Source organism: Bos indicus, chromosome 7 (assembly GCF_029378745.1).
Source record: "Bos indicus isolate NIAB-ARS_2022 breed Sahiwal x Tharparkar chromosome 7, NIAB-ARS_B.indTharparkar_mat_pri_1.0, whole genome shotgun sequence".
Classification (NCBI taxonomy): domain Eukaryota; kingdom Metazoa; phylum Chordata; class Mammalia; order Artiodactyla; family Bovidae; genus Bos; species Bos indicus.
The window spans coordinates 101,502,819-101,530,424 of record NC_091766.1 but is presented as its reverse complement, the minus strand read 5'-3'; the positions used below and the strand labels follow the sequence as shown (position 1 = coordinate 101,530,424).

At 44.4% G+C, this 27,606-nt stretch overlaps 1 protein-coding gene across 11 annotated transcripts in view; it reads right to left on the bottom strand.

Moving 5' to 3' along the window:
* Positions 1–26,910, bottom strand: part of PAM (peptidylglycine alpha-amidating monooxygenase) — a 324,625-nt gene extending 297,715 nt beyond the window's left edge. For all 11 annotated transcript variants that reach the window (XM_019965490.2, XM_019965491.2, XM_019965492.2 and 8 more), the window contains exon 1: positions 26,810–26,910. The gene's annotated coding sequence lies outside the window, so the exon portion shown is untranslated. The remainder of the gene's footprint in view (positions 1–26,809) is intronic.
* Positions 26,911–27,606: the final 696 nt, after the last annotated feature.

Sequence of the window (27,606 nt, the reverse complement as noted above, 5' to 3'; positions counted from 1 at the left end):
AGATCGCCATCCAGGTTCGATGCATGAGACAGGGCGCTCAGGGCCGGTGCACTGGGATGACCCCAAGGGATGGGATGGGGAGGGAGGTGGGAGGGGGTTCAGGATGGAGGACATATGTATACCCATGGCTGGTTCATGTCAATGTATGGCAAAAACCAATACAATATTGTAAAGTAATTAGCCTCCAATTAAAATAAAATAAATACATAAAAATTAAAAAAAAACTAAAAAAAAAAAATACATGGTATAAAAAAGAGGCATTGGATCCAATAGGATCCAATGAATACTTGCTTTACAGATTAACTGATTCAACCCCTTCACTTTATGGAAGTCAAGCTGGAGGCACAGAGAGGAGCCCAGGGTCTTCCGATGGCAAGAACAGGGCATTTCCACAACAGGTAATTCTCTTCTGCTCTGATCTTAGATCCACGCTCTCAATACATGTGAGTTCTAGGGACTGCCTGATTTCACATTCACACAAAATACTCCCTCCAAACACACAACATAAGCCTGACCCGTACAGCATCAGCAGACAAAATGCTACCATGGGGACCATACCAAGGACTAACTGAGAAAACTGCCATCGTCCACCCATAGGAAAACTAAGCTTCATTCACTGGGCTGTTTGTCTATATAATTTTCCATGTAAAACCAAAATGAAGAAAAACGAGAATGACTCATTTCAGAGGTTTCTAATTTGGCAACATTAAATCACCACAGGTCTAGAATTTTCCTGGCACCAAACGCCACAGACCAGGCTTTGGAAGGAAACAATAGCAGTAAGCTACTTGAGCAGTCCCATAACTCATTTTATCCATTCATGTGGGGTCCAGTTTTCACTTCACTCTAAATACCACGGAGACCAAATGCCTGTTTTGATTACTCTGACTCCTTAATATGATTTTTGGTAATATAACAATCTCCTTCCTGAAACCTTAATGTTCCCTCTTGTTTACTTGTGAGGCAAACATTAATTGAGTGCTTCTTGTACAGCTGAAACATTGTACAGAGTGCCCTAGGGAATTATAAAGCATGAGGCAAACCGCCTGCCTTTGACAATGCCACTACCTTAAAAAAGGAGACAGAACAAATATAAACACACAAACACAAGTACAGGGTAAAATCAAGGAGACTGCAGGAGAGCGATACGCAAGTTTTAAAGGGGAAGACAGATCAGATTTTAAACAGCAACCACAAAACTCATGTGGGGAACTGAGTAGCTGAAAGGCAGTCCTCCTCCCAAGTCTCTTTTTTAATTTTCTGTGATGCAGGCTTTCTCCTCTGAACTTACTCAATCTAGTGGGGGCGTCCCCCAGGGGCTTCTGAATACTTCGTCCCATCTTCTTGTGTAATCAGAACTAAGCACTTCACATACTGAAATATCACTTTGTTACAAGCTACTTGATCTGTATTGCCTTTTATATTACAGTGCGGTATATACATAATCTATATCTAAATATGTATATTTTATATCTGTATTATACTTAAATAGAGACTATGTAATATCTGTACATATTTAAGAAGATGCCCAGTCTGCTCACACCTAAATGGCACAATGCCATTCAAATGCTGTGTCATAATTAACACACTTTTGCCCGCAGAATAAATGACTGCAGGTCTTTCGAGGGCAGACAGAAATCTGGCAGATGACCTTGCATTTACAGCACCACAGAAGACATAAACAACCATCCCATACGAGTCTCTAATCTAGCAAAACAACTTTTCCCCTCTTTTATTTTCACCTATAAAAATGGAGAAAGATCACTTCAGTGACCTCTATTTTGCAGAAAAAGTAAAAGAAGAGGTGAAGCCGACATCCTCTCCATTTCGGAGAGAAAAAGAAAAGACTTCCACATGGTAAGCGGGGCCCTGGGAATGAACAGCGGCATCCCCGTTCCTCACATGTTCAAATATAAATCTCTCACCTCTTAGCTGCAAAGCTCTTTTCTTAACGTGCTTTTTACCCACAGATTTCTTCTGGGAAGAAAAAGCCAAATTTGGACTAACTGTTAAATTCTCTGGTAGAATCAGATTTCTCACCCTTACTCACACACGTAAGCCACTATTTTCAGAAACTTTCACTTAAATACTTGATTTTTCTCCATCTAACATTTTATTCATTCAACTAAAATGTATCTCTAGGCACTGTGCTAAAAATCCCAGCCCAGGAAAGCTTTGATTTTAGTGAGGTAGACAATAAAGGGAAATTTTTAAAGTAAATTATACAATATGTTAGACACTAATAAGTTCTATGGGAAAAAATGAGAGCCAGGTACAGCAATCAAGAATTAGAGGTGAAGGTTTACGAATTTAGATAGACTAGTCAAGAAGGTCTCAGTGAAAAAGTGACTAGAACAGTCTCCAATCAATATAAAATCCCCTTTCTCTCTAGATTATAAGTCAATTCATATGTTGCTTCACCTTTTCCATCTTCATATTTCAATTTTTATTGCTACATGTTAATTCTGAAAAAGATCCATTTCAATTAAGATGAAGCCCCACATAAAGACGTTACAGTATACGGTTCCTGCTTTCCTCCCCCCAAAACTTTTCTGCATACTCACAAAAACAAATTAGAAATATGATGGAGCAAGACAGAAACAGAGCCGATACACATTTTAAAAAAAAAATAAAGAAAGAAACAAGTAACACTGGCATAATCCTCATAACTCAGCCATTAAAAAGAATACATTTGAATCAGTTCTAATGAGGTGGATGAAACTGGAGCCTATTATACAGAGTGAAGTAAGCCAGAAAGAAAAACACCAATACAGTATACTAACGCATATATATGGAATTTAGAAAGATGGTAACAATAACCCTGTGTACGAGACAGCAAAAGAGACACTGATGTATAGAATAGTCTTATGGACTCTGTGGGAGAGGGAGAGGGTGGGAAGATTTTGGAGAATGGCATTGAAACATGTATAATATCATGTATGAAACGAGTCACCAGTCCAGGTTCGATGCACGATACTGGATGCTTGGGGCTGGTGCACTGGGATGACCCAGAGGGATGGTATGGGGAGGGAGGAGGGTTCAGGACGGGGAACACATGTATACCTGTGGCGGATTCATTTCGATATTTGGCAAAACTAATACAATATTTTAAAGTTTAAAAATAAAATAAAATTAAAAAAAAAAAGAAAAAAAGAAATGTGTGGAATACAAACAAAGAAAAGGAGAAAAATTTTTGCTGAGAACTATAAAAGCAGCCATGGAACAATGGGAAATACATACTGTTAGCCAGTATGAGAAGCATAAAGACGGCAAAAATGTTATTTCTCCCAAAATTAATTGCTAAGTTTAATGCAACTCCATTAAAAGTATCAAGGTTGAGTAGAACAGTTCTAATGCCACTGAACAGGGCCTCTTACATATGGACCCGTGTAAGAACCCACCAGAGTTTTCTCGGACTACACCCGCTGTGTCCCTCCTTAGACTCACTGAACTGCAATTTGTAAAGACCACGTATATTCTGCCACAGCTGCCCAGATAACTGATACACAGCACTGGGTAAGAAGAGATGATCAGGAATAATAAATAAAAGGAAAGCTAACTGAAAGAAAAAGGATATGAATCTATTTTCAAGCTACAAAAATAAGATCAGGGCAGTATCTATAAAGTATAGATAAACACATCAAAGGGGAAGAATAAACTTCTAAACTTCCCAGGAATGCTTTGTACTCGCATATGATAAAAGAAGTCATAAACTAACAGGGAGAAGTAGGCTGTTATCTAAATTGTTTTAAGAAAACTGAGGAGGAGCTTAAACTTCAGCTATACTTTGCACTACAAAGGCCTACACACACACACACACACACACACACACACACAACCAGGTGTATTAAAAACTAAGTTAGGTGGAGGGTCAAAAAGATAGAAACTAAAGAAATGACTGAAAAAGAAAAAATAAGAAAATTTAGTTATTTTTTTACCAGGTCACTTAAAATGAAGAAAAAGGGGGAACAGACATAGAGCCACAAATTAGATTAGAATGCAAACAGTGAGTAAACAGATGACAGATTATAAAACAGCAAACAGAATATGATTCTGTTCTCTATTATCCGCTCACCTATTTGTTAGGATATATACTCAAACGCCAACAGTAATTGACTCTGGTTGATTTTTTTCCTTCTTACTTTATGTTCAGTTTCTTAACGTCAGGCAGTAAATTTGTATCACATTTAAATATTTTTAAATGATAACTTTTTCAAAGCTATTTAATTTGTTCACTGATTTTTTTTTTTTTCAAATAATGGCAATTTTGGCACATAATGCTGCTGCTGCTGCTGCTAAGTCATTTCAGTCGTGTCTGACTCTGTGAGACCCCATAGACGGCAGCCCACCAGGCTCGCTCATCCCTGGAATTCTCCAGGCAAGAACACTGGAGTGGGTTGCCATTTCCTTCTCCAATGCATGAAAGTGAAAAGTGAATGTAATAGTGTAGGTTTAAACTCTTCACGTGTGTTTTAAGCATTTTGTTCATCTTAAAAAATGTTAAACACTGCTTTGTTATTTCTTATAAATTTTGAGTCTGCAGAAAATTTCTGCTCTAATAGATTGTAGTTTTTTTAAACTGGAATAACTAATTGTTCAAACAGCAGTACGTTATGGCAACTGAGTATTCAATAAAAAGGATATACTGGAGCAAACCAAATTTCTATTAATACAACAGAGGATAAACGAATTTGGCACGGAGAAAGTGTCGTTGTTTAGTGACGTCTCTTTGCGATCCTACTGACTGTATGCAGCTGCCAGGCTCCTCTGTCCATGGGATTTTCCAGGCAAGACTACTGGAGTGGGTTGTTGTTTCCTTCTCCAGGGGATCTTCCAGACCCAGGAAATCGAACTCAGGCCTCAGGGGACCTGGTAAATAACTGTTCAATAAATGAGTCAGAATAAGATTGTTCACCAGTTTAAGGGTCCTACCCTAAGATATCAGCAGGAACAACCTGAATGTCCAACACAGACATTCTCGAAGCATTGTTTTGTTTTTTTTTTTTTTCCTACAAAATGTATGTGTGCTCTAAGATAAACCCAAAGCTACAAAACATAAAGAACATTCACAATCCCAACAGATCAGACTAGATTTAAAACATTTCTATTTGATCCAGAATTAGCAAGACACCTAAAAAAAGGAAAGCCTGTGTGCAAAAAGTTCTAAGTGACGTTATGTTAAGTGAAATAAGCCAGTTACAGAAAGACAAACACTGGATGAGGCTATTTATATCAGGTATGTAGTCAAATTCATAGAAACACAGAGGAGAATGGTGGTTACCCAGGCGGGGGGAGGAGGAAGCGGGAACTGGTTGAGTGGGTAGAGTTTCGCAAGATAAAAAAGTTTTGGACATCTGTTATATTATGACTACTGAACTTTATACTTGAAAATGGTTAAGATGGTAAACTTTGTGATGTGTGTGTTTTACTACAATTAAAAAGTTGAAAAAAATTCTTAAAGTAACACAAAATGCCTCACATTTCACCAAATTACCAAGTCAAATGCCTGCTGTTGCTTCTGTTCAGCTTTCAAGCTAAGAATGCATGGTTTTCACGTTTTTTAATTGTTGGAAAAAACTTTAGAGAGTGATATTTTGAGACACGTGAAAACTGGATGAAGTTTAAATGTCAGCGTCCATCCGTAAAGTTTTATGTATTACCTAAGGCTGCTTTCTTGCTCTTACAGCAGGGCTACATAGCTGCTTCAGAGAGTGTATGTGTGCATGTGGTCAGCAAAGCTTAAAGTATTTACCCTCCTGGCGCTTCATGGGGAATGTTTTATAATTCCTGATATGGGGTGTGGGAGACTGGGCTCTCTTCTGCATGCTGAGTGTAAATGGCAAGGAAATACAACACAAAGCAAGGACTTTGCATCTCCATACCTGTTAACCCAGCAGTGTTAGTTTATCAGAAAGAAATGTAAAACTCACAGAAATTTTTATGTAAAACAAACTGTTGCAGCAAGATGAACCCAGGAAGTCTGATTCCAGACCCTAAGCTCAGAGCTAAGACTAAGGCGCAGTCTACACTTAAAAACTGAACCAAAGAGAATAAAACAGCTTCTCGTGTTTCATCAAGTAACAACCGTTAAAACTGGTATTCCTAAAGTTCTATTATTCTGAACTAACAAATAACACCTTAAAGTGATTACTACCAAGTTATATATTTATTTTAAAAGACATTTTTTAGGTTAAACTATATGAAATTACAGATATTCAAAGGTTTACAATATGAGCAATAGGGCTTCCCTGGTGGCTCAGACGGTAAAGAATCTGCCTGTAATGCAGGCAACCTGCGTTGGATCCTTGGGTTGGGAAGACCCCCGGGAGAAGGAAATGGCAGCCCACTCCAGTATTCTTGCCTGAGAAATCCCATGGACAGAGGAGCCTGGTGGGCTACTGTTCATGGGGTCACAAAGAGTCGGACACCACTGAGTGACTAACACTTACCTAATATCATAAAGTGAAAAGTAGGCACAGATCAAACAAAATCCATCCTGAGTATGGATAAGCCCAAAATCGAAAGCTTACTTTCAGCAAAACAGCACATCTGTCGCATAAATTAATGTAATTACTTGAATTTTTATTGATTGTATAGTTCTGTTGGCATTTAATTTGTAAATTTGTTTTCTTTTATAACTTCATAAGTGCTATGCTGCTGCTGCTGCTAAGTCTCTTCAGTCGTGTCCGACTCTGTGCGACCCCATAGACGGCAGCCCACCAGGCTCCCCCGTCCCTGGGATTCTCCAGGCAAGAACACTGGAGTGGGTTGCCATTTCCTTCTCCAGTGCATGAAAGTGAAAAGTGAAAGTGAAGTCGCTCAGTCGTGTCCAACTCTTAGTGACCCCCTGGACTGCAGCCCTCCAGGCTCCTCCATCCATGGGATTTTCCAGGCAAGAGTACTGGAGTGGAGTGCCATTGCCTTCTCCGCATAAGTGCTATAACCTGACATTTATTCTGCATTGGCATCTATGTATGTAACATTATGACAGACACAATTAAGTCAAACTGAGGATGTTTCCCTTGGAAAAGGAACTATTTCCAAAGTTTGAGGACACTGTGTGTATCACGTGAACATCAAAAGCATCCTAGCACACAATTTTGAGGAGAAAAAAAAAAAAAAAACAGATCACAACCCACTTCCACTCTGTCTCACAAATCAGGTGTTAATAGCTAACAGCAGAGCACAACCATCAGGCGAGGGGGTGGCAACAGAAAGACCATTCTCACAAGCCGTCACATTCAAAGCAAAGCGGTCATCTCTGAGCCTTGATTTTCTCTTCTGTAAAACTGGGATAATGGTTTACACTGTGGGGTTATAGAATGCATCAGAGGTACTCCAGGGAAAGCACATAACATCGAATCAACACACCCAACAGTGACTGGGCAGTTAACCACGTGCCAGACACGCATGCAATCTGCTGCATGTTTGTATGCAGTTGCATACAGAATGCATGCATTTCTGCTGCTGCTTTCATGCATTTTTAGGCATATAACACTTTATAGACATCACTCAAAGAATAATTAGAGCCACCACACTCTCTGAAATAGGTCCCAGCATATCTCCGGTTTTAACGATGCTAAAGCTGAGGCCCTGGGATGCTCAGTCATCTGCCCAAAGGTCACGTAGCCAGTGAGAGGCCAGGCCAAGACCTGCCCGTAACGTCTAACACTAGGAAGCTGTTTTTCTTCTCCTCCACACGAAAGTACCTCAATCAGTGGAAACAATCATGATGATATCGGTGTCCCTAGTTTACCAGAATAAGAACACACAAACATTGCTTCTCTTAAATCCAGCCACAGATGATCCAGGGCACTGCAGCCTCTGAGGGGTCCTCCAGCCACTTGGATCATAAACCTTTCTGGAATGTTAAGTTTTTCAACTGGTGTTAAGCTTCTCTCTATAAAATCGGGGGCATACAGTGTACTCTTCTTTTTGAAAGGCTTCAAAATTTAGCTGACAGCAGTGTCAACGTCAATGTCCTCTTCTCAGGGTGCTAAACGGCCTCTCCCGAGCCTCTCCTCCTCCACGTCCCCCATTTGGAAACTCTAGACTAAGCCACGAGGCATCATGGTGCACATATGCAGCGCTTGCGGGAAGGAGACAGAGACATCACCAGCACCAAGTACGCCACACGGATGAAAAACTGCTTGGTACACAGCTGGTGAGCCTACACCCCAGGAAGGCCATGCTTTAAACAGTGAGCCTGTTTTCTCCTCATCTTCTGTGTTCCTCCCGCTTGTGTGTGTTAAGTCAGTTCAGTCATGTCCGACTCTTTGTGACCCCATGCACTACAGCCCGCAGGCGCCTCTGTCCATGGGATTCCTCAGGCAAGAATACTGGAGTGGGCTGCCCTGCCCTCCTCAAGGGGATCCTCCGGACCCCGGGATCAAACCCGCATCTCTTACCGTCTCCTGCGTTGGTGGCCTGTTTTTTTTACCACTAGCACCACCTGGGAAGCCCTTCTCCTGTCCAGAATGGAGCAAAAATGGCAAAGATTTTCAAGTTCATTCCCAACTGGCAAATCGGCTTATTTTCATTTTTCAAATGAGTATTATAATAGAATGATGAAATAGATAATTTTCAGAAAAAAATGTTATAAGGTGATAATAGTTCTCAACCACCCTCAAACCTTAAACCCTAGAATCAAGTACACAGTGTACCAAAAAATAAATGTTTTACATTGTAACAGGGCCTAACTTTTTTTGGAGAAAATCTAAATAGCAACCAGCAGTTTATAACTCCCAAAAACGTTTAACCAAAGCCCTACAGTTTTGGTGTTTTTTTTTTTTTGGCCCTGCATAGCTGCAACTTTGAAATGTTCCAAAATACTTTATTATATGGCCCTGCTAAAATGTTAGGTTTAAAAACAAATATAAATATTGGTTCCCTTTGAGAACCAATCTAAGCATGACTTCATTGGTAGAAAAAACATGAGAGAGAGATTATTAGTGCCATTTTTTCAGAGTCTGTAGAGAGTATTTAGGAAAATTATTAACTACTATTAAGATGCAGTTAGGTATGAATCAGAGTAGACAATATGAAGAGCAGTAAATGATACAAATAAACGTACTTACAATACAGAAATAGATTCACAGACACAGAAAACAAATTTAGGGTCACCAAAGGGGAAAGGGAAAGGGGGATAAATCAGGAGTTTGGGATTAACATACACACACTAGTACATATAAAACAAACACCAAGGACCCACGTACAGCACAGGGAGCCACGCTCAGCATCTTGTAAAAACCTGTAATGGAAAGTGAAAGTGTTACTCACGCAGTCCATGTCCGACTCTTTGCGACCCCATGGACTGCAGCCAGCCAAGCTCTGCTGCTCATGGAACTCTCCAGCCAAGAACACTGGAGTTGCCTTTCCCTTCTCCAGGGGATCTTCCCAACTCGAGGGTGGAACTCAGGTCTCCTGCATGCCAGGCAGATTCTTTCCAGTCTGAGCCCCCAGGGGAGCGCAAGTGCAGGTGGGCTTGCCTCCACAGTGGAGAAGAATCTGAAAAAGAATCTATCACCATGCTGTACCCCTGAAACGAACGCAACACTAACCAACGACGGGTGCTGCCCAGCCGCACAGGCAGCCCCGTGGCCTGCACGGCAGTAAGAACAGGTGTGAGAGCAGCCACCCTAACAGGTACGGCAGAAGTAGGGAGGGGCAGCTGTCCGAGTGCTTGCTCTGTGCCAGGCTCCGATCTAAGGGCATTACACGGTCATCCCGTCGCTTTCCAGGTGACACAGGCCCCTAAGGCAGTCTACAGATTCCCTTGCCCCAGTACTTAATACTACGCAACCTTGGGCAAATTATCTCATTTTCCTTACTTGCAAGTGGAGATAACAGAAGTTACCTCAAAGGGTTGCTGTGAGACTCGGCCGTTAAAAATACGTGATATGCTTAGAACAGCGTCTGGTCCATAATAAAGACCAAAGGGCCAGTTTACTGTTATTATGATCTGATTTCAGAGATGATGAAATGAGGCAGAGTGAGTCACTTCTCCAGAATCACACAGCTGGTGATGTCACACCTGGGGCTTAAGCCCAAGGCTGACTCTTAAGTCCATATACTTAACCTCTTCAAAAAAGCCCCTGTAGCTTTCAAGTATATTGTGTGTATATATATATATATATACACACACACACACACACTTATTTATAAGTATATAAGTAAGGAGATCAGTCCTGAGTGTTCACTGGAAGGACTGATGCTGAAGCTGAAACTCCAGTACTTTGGCCACCTGATGCGAAGAACTGACTCATTGGAAAAGACCCTGATGCTGGAAAAGATTGAGGTCAGGTGGAGAAGGGGACAACAGGGGATGAGATGGCTGGATGGCATCACCGACTCAATGGACATGAGTTTGAGTGAACTCCGGGAGTTGGTGATGGACAGGGAGGCCTGGCGTGCTGCAGTCCATGGCGTCTGAACTGACACGACTGAGTGACTGAACTGAACTGAACTGATGTATATAAATATATGTATATATTTGTATTTGCATCTCAGGAAATGTGTAAGGAGTTCACCAAGTAGGGTAAATGGTACCAGGAGATGAACAACTGTGCTGGAGCCTACTGGCTAAGCACCCCAGGGTCAAAAACCCCACTGGATGCTGAAATTACACAAAACACAGACAGTCCCAGGTGTGGCCTGAAGGTCATGTTTTAGGGAGAAAGAACACACACATAAATATTTTAACTTGGAACAATGGAAGATTGCAAAACCAGAAATAGCAAAAAAAAAAAAAAAAAAATTGAAACAGTCAGAAACAAGGTTTTTTCCTGACTCCAGGAATAAATATACCTTTTAAAATATCCTGCCCTAACTCTCCCCGCCCCCAGCACCACCATCTACGTCACTCCTCAAGCCATGAAATTTTCTGACACATTCTCTCTTCAACATATTTTTGGTTGATCTTATCACTTCAGTAACTATTTTGACCTTCTGGTATTTATGTTTTCGAGGGAAAACATTTGTCAAAAACGTCATTTACTTAAGAACAAGGAAGGGGGCTTCCCTGGTGACTCTGGGGTAAAGAGGTGTCCAGCCAGTGCGGGCGATACAGGTTCGACCCCTGCTCCGGGAGGGTCCCGCATGCCTTAGCCCGGCTCCACAAGTACTGAGCCTGTGCTCTAGAGACCGGGGCCACAGGTACTGATCCAGGAACCTCAACTACTGCAGCCCGTGTGCCCTAGAACGCCTGCTCCACGACAAGAAAAGCCACTGCGATGAGAAGGCTGTGCCCCGCAGCTGCAGAAAAGCCCACACAGCCAGGAAGACCCAGCACAGCCGAAAATACATAAATAGATGATATTATTTTTTAAAAAAAGAACAAGGAAGAATCAAGATTTGCAGACGATGAAGATTAAGGTAGCAATAAATTTAATCTTCTTTTATTTTACCCTGTTCATATCCTTTCACCCTTCTGTTGTTGTAGAAAGAAGGTATCTTCTTGCATGTGGAAGAGCAAGATCAAAGTATTTTTTTTCTCCTACTTGACACCTTCTTGATAATACATCAAGAGGGAATGTATTTCTACAATTCATTGTCTTTATTTTTTTTTACATAAGCAAAATTAACAACTTATGGCTGTCTTTTCCTTTAGTGAAAATCTCAATGCAACAGTAAGAATGAAGCAAATTAATGGAATGCAACAATTAAAAACTTTGTATGTCAGATGTTTTTTTAGAACACGGGAGCTGTGTTCTTCCAGTTGACCAAAAAACAGCCACTTTTCTAGGTCAAAGTCAAGTATTCACCAAGGCTCACTAACTTACTATAAAGAAACTTCTGTGCCAAACTGTTAGGAAATAAAAAATGGTTAGTTTTAAATTGGTCAGCCAAGTAGTACAGGAAAATCCTACCACACCAGCTTCAGGAACCTTCCTCAATGTTCCTAAGGTAAAGGCTGTCTTACATGCCAGAATAAGAAAGCCTATGAAGATTAACATGTTCACCAAACAAAATATAACACCGTAATGTCAAATCCTGTGAAACTCTACTGGGGTGCACTTAAGTATCCTCCAACATCAACAGATTAACAATGCATCAAACTGTCCCATGATTAACAAGGCATCAAACTGTCCCATGCACTATCAAAAAATAAGAAAACAGCAACAACCAAAAACACTGATGAAAAAAAATACTGGTGATTATTTTTTAAGTCTAAGAGAGGAATGAGTTTTATTAACAGGGCTGGAGCACCCAATAAGAGAAAAATAGCAGACTCTTTTGGGTGTTTAGCAGAGAAGGGATCAGTTTGTCATAGGACCACATGTGTCCTTCCAGAAAGTCAAAGAGAAGTAGTCTGGGCCAAAAAAAAAAATCAATAGAAGCAATAAAATTTGCCACACAAAAAAGTTCACATAAAGGTGATATGAATACACACACGGACTGCACAGTTTTTTCATTCACATCAGTACAACAACCGATGTACTATGATAATTCAGAAGAAAGGTTATTGGGTTCTTTTGTTCCTTCTCTTGGCGGGCCCTCTGTGCTCTAAGTTATACCAATTTGAAATGAACAGGACTTGCAGTACTCTAAAATAAGCATTTCACACCTAGTTTTTCACCAAGTACTTATTTTGCCCTGTATCATACAGGAAACTCGCTCTAACATACCTAATGCAGCTCCTCTATGAGTCATTCCAGTAATACAGAGCTAGTTCAGCAAGTCTGTGGCTTCCCTTTCTCAAGTGTGTATTGAATCAGGTCAATATGAATTGAATCGTAGCCCTAAAAAAATGTTCAAGTCTTAACTCCTAGTACATGTGAATGTGACCTTATTTGGAAACAGGGTCTATGCGGGTGATCAAGCTACGATTAGGTCACAAGAGTGGGCTATCATCCAATGACTGTGTCCTCAATAAACACAGGAAACACAGTGCCATACAGAAGAAAGGCCAGGTGAAGACAAAGGGAGAATTCTATCGACAAGCCAGGGGACGCCTGGAGCTACCAAAAGTTCAGAGAGAAGAAGGCGGAGGGGCTCTCCCTCACACTCCTAGAGGAAAGCAGCCCTGCCAATACACTGATCTCAGAGCCTCTGGAAGTCTGAGACAGTCAATTCCTGAGGTTTAAGCCATTAGCTTGTAGGGTTTTGTTGGAGCAGCCCCAGGAGATGAACACACAGGCCGTGGACTGAGTTGTCCCCAGCTTGCAGGGTGTGGCTGGGCGCTCCCTGAACCCTTGCAGCACACACGATTCCACCCTGGTGCGAACTGATGTGAAAAACCTGGAGACGAGGGTAGGAAATACGTCCTTCTGAAATGTTAAAGAGGTCCTGCATTTGTTTAAAACACATTTTCCATGTTTTACTTCCCTTCCTCCGTACAACCACGCTGGGGAAGAGATAGGTGAGCAGACAAGGGAACTAAACCTCGGCCAGCTGAGTGTTCTGGCCAGTGTTACGTGAACACCAGGGCAGAGCTGCCGTTCACATCAATTTTTCTCTAGTAGGGAAGAATATAATCCTAAGTATTTTCATTTGGAACGACGGTGGCACTTTGAAGTGGTGCCTTTCCAAGTGACCCCAGGAAGAAAAAGAATGACTTCACGCAGACTGAGTAGGCTGAGGACCTCCGTGACCCAGGCCAGGTGGAGCAGATCAGAAGAAACTGGTAGAAAAGGTAACACATAACTTGTGAACTTGGCCTTGAAGGAAGAGATGGAAAGAGACTAATAGGAAAGAGGTACCGTGGGGATTGCAAAGAGTCAGAGGTGACTGAGCGACTAAGCCCACAGTGCATGGGCCTCCCTGGTGGATCAGCTGGTAAAGAACTTGCCTGCAATGCAGGAGACCTGAGTTCCATCCCTGGGTTGGGAAGATCCCCTGGAGGACGGCATGGACACCCACTCCAGTATTCTTTCCTGGAGAATCCCATGGACAGAGGAGCCTGGCGGGCTACAGTTCACAGGGTCACAAACAGTTGGACACGACTGAGCAACTAAGCACAGCACAGCACCACGGTGGACACATGAAACACCAAGGAAATAAACAGTAAAGTAAATGGAAGGTCTCAACGAACACGAGGAAGGCCTTCAACTGACTGACTGAGAAGTCCAGGGAGAGCTGAAATGGGCTTAACGTAAGAGACAGGCTCTTCCACTGAGCTCATAGAAGGGTCACCATCAAGAGAATGGACATGCAGACATCACTATCAGGTTTTAGCAAGGTGTGAAGAAGGAAGCTGTCCCAGGAGCAGTATTAAATTCGGGTGAGTGGCTAAGCAACCTGGAGTTGTGCGGTTTTGAAAAGCTGGTTATGACCGAAGAGAATGTAATGAATCTATTTAGACACTATGTTTCAAGCACTGGCAAGGCATCCTTGACATCTTTCTTCTTTCCGCCTGTATTTCTACACACCCTGGCCTCCTTGGCAATCTCTGGGGGAGAGGGGTTCCCATGCCAATCTCAGGACCTTGTGCTTGCTCTTCCCTCTGTTTGGAAGAGGGTTTGTGCATTGTGAGTTCTCCCATTTCATTTGGGTCTTAGTTCAGACGCCACATCTTCAAAGAGGTCCTTCTTGACTATCCTATATGAGGGGCCCTACTCAGTCACTCTCAAGTTCCTTACACAGCTTCACTTTTCATTACAGGACATATCTGAAATTATATATATAATAATGTATACATATATATTTATTTATTTATAAAAAAGCAGAGACATTACTTTGCCAACAAAGGTCTGTATAGTCAAGGCTATTATTTTTCCAGTGGTCATGTATGGATGTGAGAGTTGGACTGTGAAGAAAGCTGAGCACCGAAGAATTGATGCTTTTGAACTGTGGTGTTGGAGAAGACTCTTGAGAGTGCCTTGGACTGCAAGGAGATCCAACCAGTCCATTCTAAAGGAGATCAGTCCCGGGTGTTCATTGGAAGTACTGATGTGAAGCTGAAACTCCAATACTTTGGCCACCTGATGCGAAGAACTGACTCACTGGAAAAGACCCTGATGCTGGAGGGATTGGGGACAGGAGGAGAAAGGGATGACAGAGGATGAGATGGTTGGATGGCATCACCGACTCGATGGACATGATGGACATGAGTTTGGGTGAACTCCAGGAGTTGGTGATGGACAGGGAGGCCTGGCGTGCTGAATTCCATGGGGTTGCAAAGAATCAGACATGACTGAGTGACTGAACTGAACTGAATATTTATATATTTATTATATTTAATTTATATTTATTATATTATTATTTATATATTTATAAATTTACTGATTAGCCACCATGCCCATTAATATGTAAACTCCATGAGTACAGGGATCTCGTGTGTCTTGGTCATAGTTATCACCCCAAAGCTTGGCATAAAGTTTAAAACTCACTAAATATTTGTTGAATGAATAAAAGAAAATCCCATCTTCTTCCCAAGTATAATTGCTTTATCCCCTGAAACACTTCTAATCCATTGCCACTGCCACCTCCCAGTACATACAGCAGGCTTAGCACCTCTTGTCAATCCACTTGGATTAGTGCAGAAGCCACCCACCACTCCCCACCGCCACCCTGGGCCCCCCTCCAACTCACTCCCCCACAGATGACCCTACCAAAACAAAAATCTCATGGGGTCAGCAACTCCTGTTTCAATACTCTCCATGGTCCTTGGGATAAATACCAAACTCCTAACTGGCCCCAGCCTGAGTGTCCAGCCTCATCTCACTCCATTCCCCCCTGAATTCTAAGTCCTCAGTTCCTTGATTCCAGTCTACTCCCTTCTGTTGCGGGGCCTCCACACTAACTTCCCTCTGCTGTGTGCAACACTCTTTTCCCCACTTTTTCTCACGTTCTCCTACTCATGCTTCTGTTATCATGCAAACATCACTTCCTTGGGTTCCTGTTATACAAACCCACAAAACCCACCACGCTATTCAGAGCATTTAACCTCTGTTTGTAATCACGCAATTATTAATTGCTTTCTTTTTAAAAAGTTAATGACTGTCTTCATCTTGGACTCTACACTCCACGACAGCCACAGATCATGAATGGTTTGCTCCCTCTGGATCTCTAGGGTCAAGAGTAGCCCTGGGAACATGGCTGGCACAGAATAAGTGATGTTGAATAAGTGATGTGTACGTGTGTGCCAAATCGTTTCAGTGGTGTCCGACTCTTCACAACCCTATGGACTGTAGCCCCATCGGGCTCCTCTGTCCATGGGATTCTCCAGGCAAGAACACTGGAGTGTGTTGCCATGTCCTCCTCCGGGGGATCTTCCCATCCCTGGGATGGAACCTGCGTCTTCTGTGGTTCCTGCATTGCAGGCAGGTTCTTTACCGCTGAGCTACCGGGGAAGCCTACCCTACCAGGAACAAAAAGCTAGAAGTTAATATTGAATACACAGATGTAAAAACTTTCCACAAACACTTAACGAAAGCCGAAGACAAAGAAATTAGTGGGAAACTCTAACAGGATGACAAGCTGCTATTAAAACAGAAGGAGACAGGGAAAGTCCAGGGCAATGCAAACTTTGAAGTGGGGCTGACTGCAGACTAGAAAAGAATGGGACCAACATGCTCTGTTTTATTAAGTAACTGGAACGAGTTCAAACAATTTGCTAAAACTACGTAGTTAAGACTTAGGTAATAGCAGTAACTAGGTGAAAGGTTACCTTTACATATCCTATTAACAGACTCCTTGACTCATCAGTCTCTCTGGAGACATTTATCTCTGCAAAGAAACCCTTTAGACTCTCCTCCTCGGCATTTTCCCTTATAAAAATTCTCCCCAAAGTCCTTAGTCCCCTGGAAAATGTTTTAAAGACATTTCACTGTGGTCGATTAGGCATGCAGCAATAGCTAAGTTGGGCTCCAAAATCACTGCAGATGGTGACTGCAGCCATGAAGTTAAAAGACGCTTACTCCTTGGAAGGAAAGTTATGACCAACCTAGATAGCATATTGAAAAGCAGAGACATTACTTTGCCAACAAAGGTTCGTCTAGTCAAGGCTATGGTTTTTCCTGTGGTCATGTATGGATGCGAGAGTTTGACTGTGAAGAAAGCTGAGAACCGAAGAATTGATGCTTTTGAACTGTGGTGTTGGAGAAGACTCTTGAGAGTCCCTTGGACTGCAAGGAGATCCAACCAGTCCATTCTGAAGGAGATCAGCCCTGGGATTTCTTTGGAAGGAATGATGCTAAAGCTGAAACTCCAGTACTTTGGCCACCTCATGCGAAGAGTTGACTCATTGGAAAAGACTCTGATGCTGGGAGGGATTGGGGGCAGGAGGAGAAGGGGACAACAGAGGATGAGATGGCTGGATGGCATACTGACTCGATGGACATGAGTCTGAGTGAACTCCAGGAGTTGGTGATAGACAGTGAGGCCTGGCGTGCTGCGATTCATGGGGTCAAAAATTGGAGTTGGACACGACTGAGCAACTGAACTGAACTGAACTGAACTGAATAGCTAAGTCAGGCAACTTGGCCATGGAGGAAATGGTTTATAATAGAATGAACCTACTTTGCTCCTGATTAAAATTATTGGTGTGCAACTTGACAAAATGCACACCCTCAAAAGTTCTGAGCATGACAGGAAGTCACAGGTTAAAAGATGAAGCCGAATATGTGACCTCAGGGTTACTGTTATAATCACCTAACATCAGAATCCAGATCTCTCTAAATTCTCTAGGGCAACAAAGAGCTGACAGCTTTATTTTGATTTCCTTATTTCAGGCCGATTTTAAAATAAGATGTTAACAGTGACGTGGGTGAAAAGCAATCTGGTATCATTTCCTTTCACGTGAATCCATCAGTGACTCATGCAATAAACAGCATGTTTCCTGGTTTGTTTCGCTACTGGAGCCAGTTTTCCAAAGATGATTTACCACACCCAGCCTGAGAAGGGACAGCATGAAACTGGTGAAATTCTGATCTTCAGAAATACAACAGACAATGATTTATAATGCCACACTGTCTGTATAAAGAGAGGGGAGGCACGAGTCAACGCAAGCCTGAAGCTCGGGTTAGGAACCATGGCAAAGAAGCCAGAAAGAGAAAAAGGAAAGCATACTGACGACTGATGTGGCCATATTTTGGGGGGCAGAGGAGGGGAGAATGTGGCCAGGGGAGTCACCAACCTTTTCCACTCCTACCAAAATAAAATATTTTTAACTCACAATTAAAAAAAAAAAATTTAGCAAAGTAGCATTAAAACACTAAATGGAGTAAAACCTCCCTAACTGAAACCTTTATGAAGGGACTGTACATTAGTACAAACCCTGATAGCAGCTGACCTTGACTCTCCCAGAAGTTACTGCAACTGGAGAAGGATTATCTGTGGAAATTAGTAGGGCAAGCAAGAGGTAAATGTATAACTCATGCAAGTTTTCTTTAAGCACTATAGAAGCCTCCTGCTACTGCTGCTAAGTTGCTTCAGTCGTGTCCGACTCTGTGCGACCCCATAGATGGCAGCCCACCAGGCTCCCCAGTCCCTGGGATTCTCCAGGCAAGAATACTGGAGTGGGTTGCCGTCTCCTTCTCCTGCTGCTGCTGCTACTGCTGCTAAGTCGCTTCAGTCGTGTCCGACTCTGTTGGACACCATAGATGGCAGCCCACCAGGCTCCCCAGTCCTTGGGATTCTCCAGGCAAGAACACTGGAGTGGGTTGCCATTTCCTTCTCCAATGCATGAAAGGGAAAAGTGAAAGTGAAGTCGCTCAGTCGTGTCCGACTCTTCTCGACCCCCTGGACTGCAGCCCACCAGACTCCTCCATCCATGGGATTTTCCAGGCAAGAGTACTGGAGTGGGGTGCCATCGCCTTCTCCAATTACATGCAAATGATCATCTTTCTACTTCAAAATTAACATTTCCTCTTTATGAAAACTTTCTTCAAAGGAGTTCTACAAGGGGGCATCCTTAGCAGGTTCTGGGTCATGAATATAAGCACTCAATAAGATCAATCTTTAAAACAGTCTAAAACTTTGATTTTTTTAAAAAAACATGAATTAGTCTTCATATAAGTGAAATTTGACTGTGCTACAAATAACGACCATCGTGAAGCAAATTTCTTCCAGCACAGGTACGTGAAATTCACAATATCTGAAGTTTTTGAAAAGTCATTTCTACCCATAGAAACAGCAGATGGTAGCCTGATTCTTCCATAAGGGTCTCCACCTGTACTCTTTAGAATTCCTACCCGTCTCTTGTTCTGCTCACATTGTAACCGCAGCGCCAGCAGTCAATGGCACCCTCAGTACGGGTCAAGATGTGTCCCCTGTGGCTGCTGCAGCTGTTGGCTAGACGGACAGAATTACAGAAGGACAGGAAGAAAGTTGTGCTTTCTCTTTCCAGAGCTTGTGGTCCACACCCTCCTCAACACGAGCTGCCCGCATCTGATAGCGGCGCGGATCTGCTGCTTTTCTTGGGTCCTGGAGTTCTCCCCGACCTCCGCTGTGTCATTCAAGGCTGTGATGTACACTTCTGTGTTTTTGTGGGTTGGGTTTTTTTTTTTTTTGGAGTCCAGTTTCTTCTTTTCCTGAGGCCGTCCTCATAAACTCCCTGAACAGGAGCCACGTGGAAATCTCCCTGTCCCCCCATTCTTTCCTTGCATGCAGGTGGCACAGCTGGGTGACAGCGGGCGCTGTCTGGGGGCTGCTGGACCGGCTGGGTTCCGGAACCTCACTGCCAACGTGCGACTCTTGTCCTTGCCCGTTAGGCACGGCTGGGAGGTGGAGCTGAAGGCAGCGTTCAGAGGCTCCAGCTCCTTTCAGCCCAGACCTCTAGCTCATGGTCATGTGTGATTTTGAGGAATGCCACCTGTATGTAGAACTTGAATAGCCACATGGCCCCAGTCTGCCCAGTCTCCAAGCCGACACGGCAGACAATTCTCTACATTTTTTCCCCAGCAGGTACGAACTAAATACTGTACAAATTATTCATGCGGAAATATTTCCTTTGTACAAAGGAACCTCTATGAATCTAACACCATCTAACAGGCATCATCTGTATGCTGCCATAGTCAACAGCGTTGGCCTCTACTCATCCAAGAATACAAAAAGTCTGAAGCTTTAACCCAGCGACATCCAACAGACCTTTCTGCAATGATGGAAATGTTCTATTATCTGCTCTGCCTGCTACAGTAGCCACTCATCACTGTGGCTATTAAGCATTTGCCATGTGGCTAGAGTGACTGAGGAAGTAACATTTTTTCATTTTAATTAATCGAAACAAGTCTAAACAATGTGACCCATGGCTAAGCTCCACGACTAGTACTAACAAATAAGCGTGCCACAGTTTCATGGATGCTGGCACAAGGAATGAGATTACTAGATCAGAGACAAAGGAGTACATTACTCAAAAAAAAAACACAAAAAACCAGTAGCAGGAGTATTAGCATAGTTATGCCATTCTATGAAACCCAATTCCCACAGTATGACGGGCAGAGGGCAGGCAATACCTATCTACCCAATGATTTGCACTAGAGAGGGGGTTCCTGAGCTTAGAGTGTACCAAATCTTTTACAACGCACAGTAAACTGACCTATGCTTTGCTCCATAGACAAAGACTACTTCTATTTTCCATAGCTATATGCTGTACCAAAGCCCCTGAAAAGATAGTCTGGAATGAAAATAGTCAGCGCCTCTGCTCACAAGATGTGCGGACACCTGAGGGACTAAGGGAGAGCTATTTCCCAACAGTGGAAGTTCAAACACATCTCTGCAATCTACCCATCTCTCTCCAATCCTGCTTGAGTATTTGCTTCTAGACGGATTTCTTTTTTTATATATATATATATTTTATTTTATTTTTTAACTTACAATATTGTATTGGTTTTGCCATATATCAACATGAATCCACCACAGGTATACACGTGTTCCCCAACCTGAACCCTCCTTCCTCCTCCCTCCCGGTACCATCCCTCTGGGTCGTCCCAGAGCACCAGCCCCAAGACGGATTTCTTAATAGCACCATTGTGACAGCTTTAGAAACAGTTATCACTACAGCCTCTTCCCAGGCATTTTTCCATACAGTAGCTGGAATAGGGGTTTCCCAGGTGGCACAGTGGTAAAAAAGAATCTGCCTGCCAACGCAGGAGACACAGGAGACGTGGGTTCGATCCCTCGGTCAGGAAAATCCCCTGGAGTAGGAAATGACAACCCACTCATCTTCTTGCCTAGGAAATCCCATGGACGGGCTATCGTCCATAGGGTCGCAGAGAATCAGACCTGAATGAGTGATGGAACATGCGCGCACGCGCACACACGCAGAAACAGCCCGAATGCACCTCGTAAACACAAACCTCATCAGCGCTCTCGGTCCAGCCTTCGGGGTCATCCGCCGCGCTCCGGATGAAGCCAGCCCTCCTCAGCCAGCGCCACGAGGCCCTGAAGGAAGCAGGTCTGCCCCTACCTACGGGCTCTTCCATCGCCTCTTCTAAGATGCTTTCCTTTAGCCGCACTAAACTTCTCTCATTCCCTAAAAGGCAGGCCAAACAGGGGTGGCCCCGGGTTGAATACCAACTACAAAATGCGTCTGTTATGGCCCCCACGATAAGTTTTAAAAACATTTCGGCCATTTCACATTTATGAAATATGAATATTAAGCTCCTCTTTAAAAATCAGGGCGTCTGGCAACAGTTGGCTGCGTCCCAACCTGACAACGCTGGGCTGCAGTTGAGTTTCTACTGATCCCTTTAGACGAAGCCTGGGTTCTCTGGCTGCCACGCCGCTCCAGCTCTCCCCTCTTTACGCTTGTACATTATCCACCTGACTTCGGTTCCAAGCATCAGGCTGTGTTCGCCTTGGTCTGGGACACTCTTCAGTCCTCCAACTTCTTCAGTCTCGGACTATCACTCACTCTCCAGATGAAGACGGGAAGTCTTCCCGGACCACCACCAACCCCAGTTAGGATCAGGCGATCCACTGTATGACACCCATCCACTGAGGCCTCCACTATCATCCTGTCTGTCGTCTGTGGGTCTCTGTATTACTCCACACACCAATCACCCAAGACTGTGATTTTCTGTTTACAAGTCTGTACCCTGCCCCAGACTTTTAGGTCCTAAGAGAGTGACACTAACTGGCTTGTATCCCATTGCATGCCAGTGCCTACGAAGGCCCAATGCATAGTAGGAGCTCAATAAACCCTTGTTAAATAAATTAATAAAGCCATTGGGAATGGCTAATTCAAAATACTGAAGGTGGCGATGTATTCATATTTTTATGCACTTATTTATTTTAAAACTTTGGACCTCTGAATTGTCATTCTCCTCCCCCCAGAAAACTGAAATAACTACCTGCGTAATAGGGATGAAACAAGTAACAGGCAATGTGCTAATAAGCACTTCACATTGATTAGTTCATTTAATCCTTACAGTAGCCCTTTGAGCTAAGTACTTCCTTTATTACTATCTGGCAGATGAGGAAACTAGTAACTTAGGAGATTAAGTAACTGACCCAGGGTTACAAGACTGGTAAATGCCTGGTGGGACTCAAACCCACGCCCATCAAAACCCCAAAGCCAAAATTCTTAACCATACACAATTTATAAATGTGAGATTTTTGATGCGCCCTGGATGATAAGAGACCACGTGTGGTAAGGACAAACCAGAGAACTATTTTCAGGCTGTTGAAAGTATAGTTCTGCTCCTGGCATTAGCTGTTCAACCTTGGCTAAGAAGCAGCTCTTATTCTCTACATCAGCACAGTAAACTGTAGAGATAAGATGATGCCAACTTCTCTCCTGGAGGTGGGAGGAGAAGGGGATGACAGAGGATGAGATGGTGGGATGGCATCACCGACTCAATGCACATGAGTTTGGGTGAACTCCGGGAGTTGGTGACGGACAGGGAGGCCTGGCGTGCTGTGGTCCATGGGGTTGCAAAGAGTTGGACACGACTAAGCGACTGAACTGAACTGAACTCTCAAGAGACTTGAGAGCACAGGCCACCAACTAGCAACATAATGCAGACAGCCCTTCTCTTTGGCTATTTGTACATGCTTTTCACAATCAGCTTTTACTGGCTGAAGGAGTTAAAAGGCAAGAGAAAGTTCTTACATGCACAAGAAGCTTTCTGGCTTTATGACCATTACACCAAATCACACAGATCCAGGGCAGTGACACAATCTTTAACCTCAGGTCACAAATAGGAAAATAAAGGTACTGAGCAATAAGGCCAAGCGTAAAGCGTAAAGTTAACTTCATATTCCTCAGGCTGCCCAGAAACCCACCTTGCCTCCCTGTGTGAGCTGAGCCCAAGCTCTCAAAGGCAAGCGGTGGTGGTGGCTTAGTCGCTCATTCGTGTCGGACTCTTTGTGACCCTATGGACTGTAGCCCACCAGGCTCCTCTGTCCATAGGACTCTCCAGGAAGAATACTGGAGTGGGTTGCCATTTCCTTCTCCACTCAAAGCCAAGTACTGGTAGGTCATGTCTATGAAATTCTACACATATCCTGCAGATGGATGAATTCTTCCAAGGAGCAGGAAAAGAATCAGAAATGTCACCAAGTCACACCAAATACAACGTGATGGTCCGTCTGGTTTTTCCAGGTGGAATTCCTGCCCCTTCTTTGCACCAAGTCAAACCTTCTTTAAATGGTTTCTTTAAAAATGTCTCACTAAGAATCTTGCAACCTTTTTTTTTTTCCAAATCTTGTAACTTTTTAAGCCAAATTCTAGAACCAATCCAGGGCCCACCAGGCCACAAAGTGTTCAAGTTTCAACTTATTTCAATCTCTATATTTTTTTCCTAGGCATTATAATTTCTTTTCTCAAGGACTTGAGAAAAAATTGTATATGGACATCATAGATTCACTAACTGACTAAAGTTAGAACTGAAATGTCTACAGTTTTTAATGGGTATCCCCCGTGGCTCAGTTGGTAAAGAATCTGCCAGCAATGTGGGAGACCTGGGTTCGATACCTGGGTTGGGAAGAGCTCCTGGAGAAGAGAAAGGCTTTTTAAGAGTTTTTAACATTTATTACTACGTATACATATATGGATGCTTTTCTGAGCTTTCATTCTAAAAATATAGATTTTATTTCCGAGGATGGCTCCCATTTGATGATGTAGAGGCACTTGAAATTTTATTTCAGAAAACACTGGCTTAACTTTATTGCTTCCAATCTATTGAGTATACTCACCAAAAAGTGGTCTTAAAGGGCCTTCAGTAATGTATTCTTGACTACACTGCCATATGTAGTTATTAGAATATATGATATTTATATAAAATATGAAATAAAAGTATTAGTATTTAAGTTAGATTGAAAGTTTCTCTAGGGCAAGGAATATATTCTATCAGTTAGTTCAGTTACTAGTTGTGTCCGACTCTTTGCAACCCCATGGACTGCAGCACGCCAGGCCTCCCTGTCCATTACCAAATCCCACAGTTTATTCAGACTCATGTCCACTGAGTCGGTGATGCCATCCAACCATCTCATCCTCTGTCATCCCCTTCTCCTCCTGCCTTTGATCCTTCCCAGCATCAAGGTCTTTTCCAATGAATCAGTTCTTCGAATCAGGTGGCCAAAGTACTGGAGTTTCAGCTTCAGCATCAGTCCTTCCAATGAATATTCAGAATTATTTCCTTTAGGATGGACTGCTTGGATCTCCCTGCTGTCCAAGGGACTCTCAAGAGTCTTCTCCAACACCACAGTTCAAAAGCATCAGTTCTTTGGTGCTCAGCTTTCTTTATGGGCCAACTCTCATATCCATACATGACTACTGGAAAAACCATAGCTTTGACTACAGGGACTTTTGTTGGCAAAGTAATGTTTCTGCTTTTCAATATGCTATCTAGGTTGGTCATAACTTTCCTTCCAAGGAGTAAGCATCTTTTAATTTCATGGTTGCAATCACCATCTGCAGTGATTTTGGAGCCCCAAAAAATAAAGTCTGACACTGTTTCCATTGTTTCCCCATCTATTTGCCATGAAGTGATGGGATTGGATGCCAGGATCTTAATTTTCTGAATGTTGAGCTTTAAGCAACTTTTTCACTCTCTTCTTCCAGTTCAGTTCCATCAAGAGGCTCTTTAGTTCTTCTTCACTTTCTGCCATAAGGGTGGTATCATCTGTGTATCCGAGGTTATTGATATTTCTCCCAGCAATCTTGATTCCAGCTTGTGCTTCATCCAGCCCAGCATTTTGCATGATGTACTCTGCATATAAGTTAAATAAGGAGGGTGACGATATACAGCCTTGACGTACTCCATTCCCGATTTGGAACCAATGTGTTGTTCCATGTCCAGTTCTAACTTTTGATTCCTGACCTGCATACAGATTTCTCAGGAGGAAGGTCAGGTGGTCTGATATTCCCGTCTCTTTAAGAATTTTCCACAGTTTGTTGTCATCCACACAATCAAGGTTTTGGCATGGCTATACTTAAAAGCACAATGCACTGCACAATACAGGAACTCATGAAATGCCTATTAAATCAGGAATTCATGAACAACGGGCCATAGCTATTGAACCTCAAGTCTAAAGCTGACTTCTTAGGCCTTTTAACTGCTTTCTTCATAAATAAGAATGGTGCTAACAATGCTTCCTGTGCCTGTGATTTTAAACAGAAATTTTACAAATGACAGTGCACATGTAGGTTGTTTGAGCTAAATTCTGAACTTACTTTACTAAAATAGGTCTACTTCCTGAACTGTAAAAATTAAAATCAAATTTAAATTTGCACCTAAGATGGAAAAAAGAGGTTTTAAAGACTGTCAAGCAGCCTAAGCCAGCACAGAACTTATTTCCAAAGACGTGTGCCAATAACAACCTTCTGTTATTTGAAATCCTATGACCACAGAGGAAATATGTAAGATCCATAGCTCTGCACCTTTGGGTGAGGAAGAGATGATTTCAATTCGGAACACTAAATATCAGACCCAGAAACACGAGTTTTTACCCAGAGCAGTCAGGGACATATAATCAATCTTGTCTTAGCTGAAGGACCTGAACTCAGATAACTGGAACACAGGACATTCAGGAGACCAGAGACCGTGGCTCAAAATCAAGTAACACACCTAGATCATCCAACTGGATCCTCACACCGACCCTCAGCAGTGGACAAAGTGCACCCACGTTTTACAGATGAGAGCACAGGATGTCCAGAAAAGGTCGCGTCCCAAGGCCACCTTGATGGGAAGGAGACTTAGAAGCAGGCTTCATTGCCTAGTTTCCAAGTATCCGAGCTGTGGTTACTTTCCATCCCGCCTCTGCAATCACCCTTCGCGGGTGTGTTATCCTCTCCGGCTGGCAGAAAACGGGCAGGAAGGCGTGCGGAGCTGGGCAAGGACGAAAGACCAGAGCGCAGGGAATTTCCACCGCTTCCCGGCTCTCGCCCACACCCGGGCACCTCGGGCAGCCACTGGGCTGAGCCCCGCGCTTCCACCCGAAGCCAGTCCGGGGCGAGGGACGGGTGGAGGGGGAGTGGCGATCCGAGAACCGGGGAGCCTTTCTCACCAGCAGGGAGAGCTCTCCAAGTTGGGGGGGTGGGGGGGCAGAAAAGGGCGAAAGAACTATCTCACCCACAGAGGGGCGAGGGCGCCAGGAGAAGCACGAAGGTGAGGAGCCCCGGATAGGAGGGTGACCCTTCGCCCACGGCCTCGGCTCACAGGGGTGCCGAGGGCTGGGCGGAGAAGTTGGGGGGGCTCGCAGGGGTTGCGAGGCGCGCTCGGTCCCCGAGACCCTCCCTGGGCGCGGTGCCAGGTCCCCCCCTCGACCCCCGAGCAGCCCGGGTGGAAACCCACGCCTGCGCGCGCGGGCAGCCGAGACAGCGGGCTCCGGGCGCCCGCGGGCATCCGCGTAACTTCCCGGGCCCCCTCCCACGCCCCCACCCGCGCCCGCGCCCCGCGCGCCCGTCGGCGGCCGCGGCACCCACCTGCGCGGCGGCGGGCGCAGCCCGGGACGGAAGCGCGAGCGGCGGGCGGAGTTCGTCGCGAGGCTCCGGCACCCGGGGCGGGGACAGGCCGAGCGCGCGGCGGCGGCGGGGGCGGCGGGGGCTCCCGGTGACTCCGCCCGCCGCGCGCACTCCGCTCCGGGGAGCGGCTCCCGGGCCCGCCCCGCGCCTGTCCTCCCGCGCGCAGAGGGTTGCGGAACGCGGTCCCCGCGCGGTCGCGCGCCGCGTCCCTGGGGTCTCCCCGCGGGGGCCTCCGTCCCGGGGGTTCGCACTTACGCGGGGCCCGGAGGCGGCGGCCACCCGGGGCTCCCGCCCGGGGCACGGAGAGGGGTCAAGGCCGCGACCGAGAGGCTCCGGAGGCCCGGGGAGCCGCCAGGCGAGGTGGCCGGGCCGGCTGCCCGGAGCGAGGCCGCGGAAAATGTCCGACTGGCTCCTTTCGCCCGGCTCCGGGCTGGGACGACTGTTCCCGAAAGAGTTCAGGACCCCCTCGCCCTCCTCCTCCCGCCCCGGGTTAGGGACTCTTGCCAAGAAAGTGCGCGGAACCGGCGAACCGGGGCCACCGGGTGGACCCTGCGGGAAAAGTGCAGTCTCCTTTCCCGTGCACGTGCCTGGCCACCTGGTTCGCGCAGTCCCTCCCCGCACCCCTGGCCTTAGCGGGGAGCCCTTGCCTAGCGTGGCTTCCCACTTCTGTCCATCCTTTTTTTTTTTTTTTTTTCCGAAACTCTTTTCATCCCGCACGACGCCAAGCGCGCACTCTATGACCACGTTCGCCCCTAAAC